An 8,164-nucleotide genomic window follows, 5' to 3' on the forward strand; every position below is an offset into this window, starting at 1 on the left:
TGGTAGAACTGTAGAAAATCCTAGGGAAAGGCCCAGATGAGTGAGATTAAAAGCGGATCTTCTGAGGCTGCCAACAAGCACATCAGTGAATTCTGAAGCAGATCATTCAATCCCAGGCAAGTTTTCAGATTAGGTACTACCCTGTTCAGCAGCCTGACTGAAACATCATGAGAGATCATGAAAAATAAATCACCCAGCCAAGCCCAGATTCCTTTCTCATAGTGACTGTAAGATAACATTTGTTGTTTGGGGATAATTTGCTATGCAATAGGATAACCAATATAGATTTTGGAGTAGGGTGCTGCCATCTCAAAAATCTGAAAGGTGAAGAGCTTTGGAACTGTGTAATGGGCCTTCAGAAGAGTGTGAGTCTGGGCACCTGGGTGCCTCAGTTGTTAAGCATCTGCCTTCTGCACAGGTCATAATCCCAGGGTCCTGGGATTGAGCCCTACATCAGGCTCCCTGCTCTGCGAGCCTGCTTCTCCCTCTCCCTCTGCCTGCTGCTCCCCCTGCTGTGCTGTCAAATAAATAAATAATATCTTTAAAAAAAAAAAAGAAGAAGAAGAAGAAGAAGAGTGTGAGTCAATGTGCAAAGCACCTGAAACATATTGTTCACAGAGTTTGGGACTTTGAAGAGATCGCTAGGAAGGGCATAAATAAAAATGAGGAAATTTTTTTTGGAAACTGGAAATTAGGTAGTGGCAAGAGGTTTAACAAAACCCACATTTATGTACAGTTACATGACCTGCAGTCACTTGCAGTTACATGAGAAGTGAAAAAAAAAAAAAAGTGTTGAATGAACTGGGTAATTGAGCTGAGATCTTCCAGCAAAGTGCTGAGGATGCTACCTGGTTTCTTCCTGCTGATTATAGTAAACTGTGAGAAGATAAACTGAGGGAAGGACTGCTAAACAAAAAGGAGGAAGGACTTGATAGTTTTGAAAATTCTCAGCGTCTCTAGACCGCAAACAATGCTAAGTTAGGAAACAGCTTCCATGCAAAGATCAATTCCAGAAAATTATCAGAGAATGCACGGTCTAAAGATAAGACAAAAGATGTTGTTCAGAAATCCTTTTTAAGACCTTAGAAATGTTGCCCACTCCCCCCCCTTTTACTGTGAGAGAGAACACACACATGTGCAAGCAGGGTTGGGAGGAGGTACAAAGGGAGAGAGAGAATTCCAAGCAGACTCCACACCCAGCAGGGAGCCTGACACAGGGCTTGATTTCAGTACCCTGAGATCATGACCTACGTGAAATTAAGAGTCAGAGGTATAACCAACTGACCCACCCAGGGGTCCCCAAAATATGGCCTCTTAAAGAGCTATTCAGTCAGACCATAGGTCTCCTAAAAACATAAGGGTATGACACAGAGATCCTATCAAAAGGCTTTTGGAAAGTGAAAGGCCACTCCCTATCCCTTAGCAGAAGCCCCAAGTCAGAGAAGAATTTATCTCCAGGAAATATGTGGGTGTGCTTTTTGTCTAATAGACTAAATCCCCAAGTTTCACAGGAGACTGACAAAAGTTTTGAGAGGATTTTATGAGCAGAAACCCTTCCAGTATAGAAAATGAAAGGACCAGAGACTGTAATAAATGAAAAAAGGCCATACATCCCCCTAATATTCTATTATCAGGAAGCAGGCTGAGAAAACTCAGCTGCAAAACACATGCTACCTTTCATGAAAAAAGGAAAAATGACTCAGAGAGTGGAGCCAATAGCCCAAGGAGTAGAATCAAGAGACATGGGAGAATTATCCCCAGGTCTGGAAACCTAGTCAAGGAATTTCTGCCTAGCTGGATTTCAGAACAGCTATGGACCAGTGACTCCTACATACTATGCATCTTACCCTTTTTTGAACAAGAACATGTAGGTATCTTATGTCGGCTTCATTGCTGTACATTGGTTGTTTTGAGGTCAGTATCTTGACTCTAATTTCACAGATGACAAGGAACTATACTTAAGGAACTATACCCAAGGAGCCTCACCCACACCCAGATCAAACTTAGATGACTTCTGGATTTAGAGCTGATGCTCACCTACATAGTGAAGACAAGCTATTTTTCATCTTCTCATGAAAGCGATGCTTGACATCAGTGCAAATTAACATGTTTTATAGCATCAAACCTTTAAAAAAGGATATGAAATCCTTTTTAAAATCAATGTGTGTTAATAGGTTGAGAGATTATAGATTAAATCTCACTAATGTAAAACTTAATAAACTATCCTACACTAACCAAGTTAAGTAAATAAGTAATTAACAGCTGTGCAATTTTAATCTGCTCACAGTATCTATTATACAACATCATCACTATTATTGAGATCATACAAGCAATGTCAAAGCTTAAAATATCCTGATTTGCAGAATTTTTGTTGTTGTTTATAACAAAAACTCCACTTAAAGAAGGGGTTTAAATGGATATGTGAAATGGGAAATGTTCGACTCTTCTAAAATGATTATATATTTTTCTTAAATGCACTCTCAACAGAAAGGAAACTGTCATTCAAATGTGATACCTTATCTTTCAGAATGACAGCCCATCTTTTACTTTTCTATTCACAATCTATCATAGTGTGACACTTTATATATGAAAAAATAGTTAAGGCAATATTTTTTAAAATGTCATACTATTTTAAAGAGCAATTTATTTCATGCCTACATCCCTCCAGGCTAAAGCCTATTTAGTGAGGTTTATTAGTGAAGGGCAATGACTGGCATGTCCCCTGAATAAGCACTCACTGGCCAATAAAAACAAGAACACAGATATGCCATTCAGAAATACAAAGCATTGTTTAAAAATAGCAATAGTTTCTGCTGGAACTGAGAAGAGGATGCTGATCTCCAGGGACAGCAGAGCACAGTAGAGGAATGCTATGTTGTACTGGAAGTCAGGATATGTGGACTTGAGATAAATGATAAATGATTCCGCTTCAGGATTGTTTCTTTAACTGTAAAATTCATTGTCTGTAGCAGATTCAATCAGTTAATGCATTCATGAACTACAGACATGCAGGTACTCATACTTGAACTGTACAGGTACTATGAGTTGCCAAATTTCATTTTTTTCCCTAAAATAAACTTCTACAAAACTTCTGTACACTACTACCTTGTAAATGGAAAATGTAACTTACATGGTATTCATGGATATAGTGACTGTTAATTTTAAATGCAATAAACGACAATTATTAAATTCTAACTGTCAAACTGTTGGTTGCCCTTATTCAGTTCTCTGAGAGAAAACAAACGAGTAACTATAGCTAAGAGAGAGATTCTAACATCAAACTGAGAGTTTCTACTTGTCAAGAAAACTCTGAAAGTGAATTCAAAAGGGCTTAAGGTTCTTATTAGATATGATTCAATGTTATTTAATGCAGCACCTACGTACCACCTAAAATCAACTCTGTATCAACCAAAATTACCTTTTGTAACAGCAGCAAATGTCCTACACACTGGACATGCCTCATCAAATAATCACCCTGTTACTTCTGATTCTAAATTTTATCTTGACTCTTCATACAACCCACCTAACCTACTTTCTCAGAACCGTCAATATTGTCATGAGACATGCTAAAATAATTTTGAGGGCAATGGAGTGCTGTGGAAAGAACACAGCTGGGAAGTTACTTTAGGGTTCTAAGCTCAATTTCATTAGATCTGACCTTGACACTAGCAAGTTAATTAACCCCTCTGAGCCTCAGATCTTTCACTCACATTAACAAGCTTATGTCACTGTTAGAAGAAAAAAATGCACGTAACGTGCTTAACAGGGCCCCTGAACCTGGCAGACATTCAACAAATGTTATGTATTTTAAAATAATTTAGTTTCTTCAAATAAATTTTCAAAATTCTATCAAAATACATTCACTTTAAATAACAGTGGCTTGAAAGGAAAAACAGCTTGCCACTATTCTCTTATAATAAAGTTGTATTATATATAATATAACTTTTACTTCCAAAGCTACAAACTCCACAAAGCACTGACTGGCAAAAGTAGCAAAAACATTTTGTCCTCAATGACAAAATAGAAACACTTATTTGTCAAAATGAAAAACAGCAACTCTTAGTTGATACCACCTAAGTGTATGCAGGCCTTTTCTTTCTAAAAAAAAAAAAAAAAAAAAGAAAGAAAAGAAAGGGTCAATACAGTAGAAAAGACAGAGTGAGAATGTCTTAAATGAAAGTTTCAACCAAGTTAGGGACTTAGCTCTGAAAAGAGCCATATTTAGGCCACAACTAATAACACTAGTACCTTCTAGATGCAGTAAACAGTGAGCAAAATAAAAAGTAGCCCAATGCTAACCCAGAAATCCTGGTCACTTAAATGCAGTAGTAATGTGTTCCAAGATCCATGCTCGTCATTTTGGGTGTATTATTTACAATCTACACAAGTGCGCAAAATAGACATTGTTATCCCCAGTTCAACATAAAGAAACTCAAGCCCGGAGGTATTACTTGCCTGTTCAAGGTCTCCACCCATGAACACCAGAGCTGTATTCAAACAGTATTTGATGCCAAAACCAATCTCCCTTCGCTAGTCCCTGTTTCTCTTTTTTGAGACATAAACATGTGAGCAAGAATATTCCTCAATGTTTTTTAAAGTCATAAAATGGTAGCAGTCCCCTGTTCCTCTCTTCCCTCTTTTAGTTTCTCTCCAATCTGTTGCATATCAGTTCTCCAACTCCAAGTCACCCATTCCTTAAGTCCCTGAAATTGTCCGGTGCCCCAGCCCTATAAGAAACTCTCCTTAGAAAGGCAGAAGAGAAGAAAGTCAAAGTAAAGCTTCCAATTTATCCGGGACCTAAACCAAAGGCTCACAAATAATGAGAAATTCTCTTATATGGTCAACCAATATGGGCACATTCCAATTTACTGGAATGACTAAGGCAGACACAATATGTAGAATCATACAAATCTGTGCAAATCATATATATTTAACAGAATGCTTAAATGAGTCAGATTTTCACAAAGTACCTAGAAGCTTTCATCTTTTATTCAAGGAATGCATTTTAGGGCAAGGGATTTATTTACAAATAAAACTATAGAACTTAAATTCTGTTCTGGTTTTTAAATGAAAGTGTTCATCTAATGAACGGTATCTCATTGATGTCTATAAGGCCTAATTTTGCACTTGAAAATGAGAATACCTAATACCACACACAGCCATTGCTCATGGATCTAAAATCACTGAGTTCTGTGAACCACTCTGTTGTATAGTCCAAAATGTAAGCCTTATACTTCTAAGCACTGTATGCCAGCTAACATGATTGATCCTCATGACAACCTATTATAAGCATTATTATTCTGATTATAACCTACGATAAAAGTGGGTCCCAGAGAAGTGACTTGCCCAAGATCATACAGCTGGTTTTAAAAAAAAAAAAAAAGACAGAAAGCCTTGAAACCTAAGTGCTCTGACTCCTCAGCCTGTATCCACCACATTTCCCTGCCCACTGTACGAAGTACATTCATAAGCAGACAGAAAACACCACAGAGGTATAGACCTACTCTCTACTGAGCACTGACTATATGCCAGGCACCAGGCGCTGGAGATGAAAGAAAGCCTGGCCCTGAGCTGAAGGAGACTTTTATTCTTTTTTAAGCAGATTCAGGGGAGGCTGAAAACAAAGAAGCCGCCAGTTCCAATGTGATATGTTCATGCACAGGCTAGTGTGCCATCCCGTGTTAGGAAAACACAATGTAAGGGACAACTAACTTAAATAACAGTATGAGCCTTAGAAGCAACAAACTTTTTAAAAAAGGTTTTTAAGAGAACTTAAGCGCATGAGCAGGGGGAGGGGCAAAAGGAGAAGCAGACTCCCCGAGGAGCAAAGAGCTCAAAGCGGTAATCTTATCCCAGGATCCTGGGATCATGACCTGAGCCAAAGGCAGATGCTTAACCCACTGAGCCACCCAGGGCCCCCCACCTTTTTTTTTACTTCAAATAGTTCTAGGATATTGACCTGGAACAGGAGCATAGGAAACATTAAATAAACCTTTTCTTAATGGTTTCTGGCCATCACTGGGAAGACGAAAAGCACTGCAAAAATGTTTCAGAAATGAGGGGCTATTCGCCCCTACTTTTAAAAAATGTAAATAGTTCCATCTCTATTCCAGATCCTGTTACACAAGGTTATTGCCTACCACTAGGAGATACACCCTCTTCTTATCAGGTATGACAAAGAGAGTTAATCAGTAACCCTACTTTAATTTTTTAAGTTTAAATTGTCACTGAAGGTCCTTTCTCTGGAGGAAAGTATCTGGATTTATGTCCATTTACCCATTTCATTTGATGTCCAATCAGGTAAAATAAAAGGAGGTAGCTAATTATAAAAACAAATTTTGTCAATTTTAAAACATTTACCCATAATAAACATGGGAAGAGAAAGTTGTGAAATACCTTACCTCACACAGGGGCCATGATGATAGTAACAGATCATCTTTAAGGAGCAGTACCTACTATGTGCCAGGGATGTGCTAGGAGCTTCTACACATTCATTATTTTATCCTCTCGTTATCCCTGTGAAATAGATCATTCTAATCTCCATCTTATAAAGAAGAAAAATGAGGGCCAAGTTCACACAAAAAGTTGCAGGGCTAGAATTTGAATCACATGCTGGGGGAAAAGCAACAACAAAACCCTCAGATGTCTCTGCGGCCAAGTAAAGTAAATGTGTCAAGTGGCTCAGTTTTAAGATTACAGGGTTGCACTTTTCAACCTTGGCTGCATGTTGTAATCACCTGGGGAGGGCACCATGTGGGTTTCAACCCCCCCAGATGGTGACTGATTTGGTTTGGGAGCTGCCCACTGATTCTAATGGGCAGTGGGAGCTAAGAAACACTGTGTATGACCAGGAGTGGGGTATGGCCCACCTGAAAGCAGTTTTAAAAAAATTTAAGAGATTAAGGAAACACTGTGCTGGTCAAAGATTGTAACTACTGCCTCTGCCACCAATATATAACCTCTGCCCCACTGCTCAGTGTAATTTCCATGTGGCAGAAGTGGGAGATAGAGAAGTAAACAGATATATTGCCTGGCAGACATAGACATTTGTTTTTCCTGGAAAGGGGGCTGCTTAGTCTTGGAACTTTCCCCAGGTCACCCTTTACTGTCTCCTATTTATGGCACAGGTCTACTGCAAAAGGCACTTGGAGTTAGACATAACCTACTTTCAAAATAATCTCTGGAGTACAACCCATCCTTAAACTGAAGATGACCTAAAAATGCTCACTTAACAAATGTATACCTTCAGATTACGGGGCCAAAATGTAAACATTTCAAGAGTAACATATATATTTTTTTTTTCTAAAAAAGGCCACTCATAATTAACTCTGATTTTAATCCAAGCCAGGTCAAGAGATCTCACTTAACTAAACAAGTCCTAAGAATGGAGAGCCTAATGCCTTCAAAACAATCTATGCAGGTGGTACAACACAGCGCTGCTGAGTAAAATGTCATTTGTCATTGGAAAGGGAAGCAAAAGCGGCATACTGTCAGAAAAATCCTCATTAAATGGCATGCAGATGTGAAATCCAAAATAAATGCTACAGAAGTCAATCATCAATCCATTAAAAAATAAGAAGAAACTACAGCCTGCTTAGGAAATAATTCTTTATGCATAACCATGTTATAATTGTTGCAGCACCACAACTCAAGAGGAAATGGCAAAATACTTTAAGAAACTGACATTAAGGCCTTGAACTAGCAACCACTTGAACTAGCTACATTTTTTCATCTGCAACAAAACAAATGTTGAAGATTTTAATGGCCTTGTATTGTCACTTACCACCACGTTCGCCCCACCATCACCACCAAAAAAGGCGGCAAATCAAAGGAGAAAAAAAAATTGAGATTGATTTTCAAAATGAAATACCACAAATATTGGAACACTGGGAAAAAATTAAATTTGAAAGCAAGCAAGCAAGCAAGCATACTGCAAATACAGGCGGTGACTCAGAAATCAGGGCCTCAGTCAAACAGTTCCAGCATTGGCTGCTGAGGCAGAAGCTCTACTTGGGCAAAATATTTTGCTGTTACTTTGTTTTGTTTTGTTTCAAAAAGCAGAGACAGGAAAGGGAAACCTGAGAGAGCAGACAATAGCCTGCAGGATTTATTTTCTCACCACAGTTCAGGATAACAGCTCATTTGTTGAGTGAATAAATATATA

The 8,164-nt window shown here is 38.4% G+C and overlaps 1 protein-coding gene across 4 annotated transcripts in view; it reads right to left on the minus strand.

Moving 5' to 3' along the window:
* Positions 1-8,164, minus strand: part of GOLIM4 (golgi integral membrane protein 4) — a 90,902-nt gene that overhangs the window by 80,523 nt on the left and 2,215 nt on the right. The gene's annotated exons all lie outside the window — the stretch shown is intronic.

Source organism: Mustela putorius, unplaced genomic scaffold, assembly GCF_011764305.1.
Source record: "Mustela putorius furo isolate JIRA1106 unplaced genomic scaffold, ASM1176430v1.1 tig00003834_pilon_pilon_pilon, whole genome shotgun sequence".
NCBI classification, from domain to species: domain Eukaryota; kingdom Metazoa; phylum Chordata; class Mammalia; order Carnivora; family Mustelidae; genus Mustela; species Mustela putorius.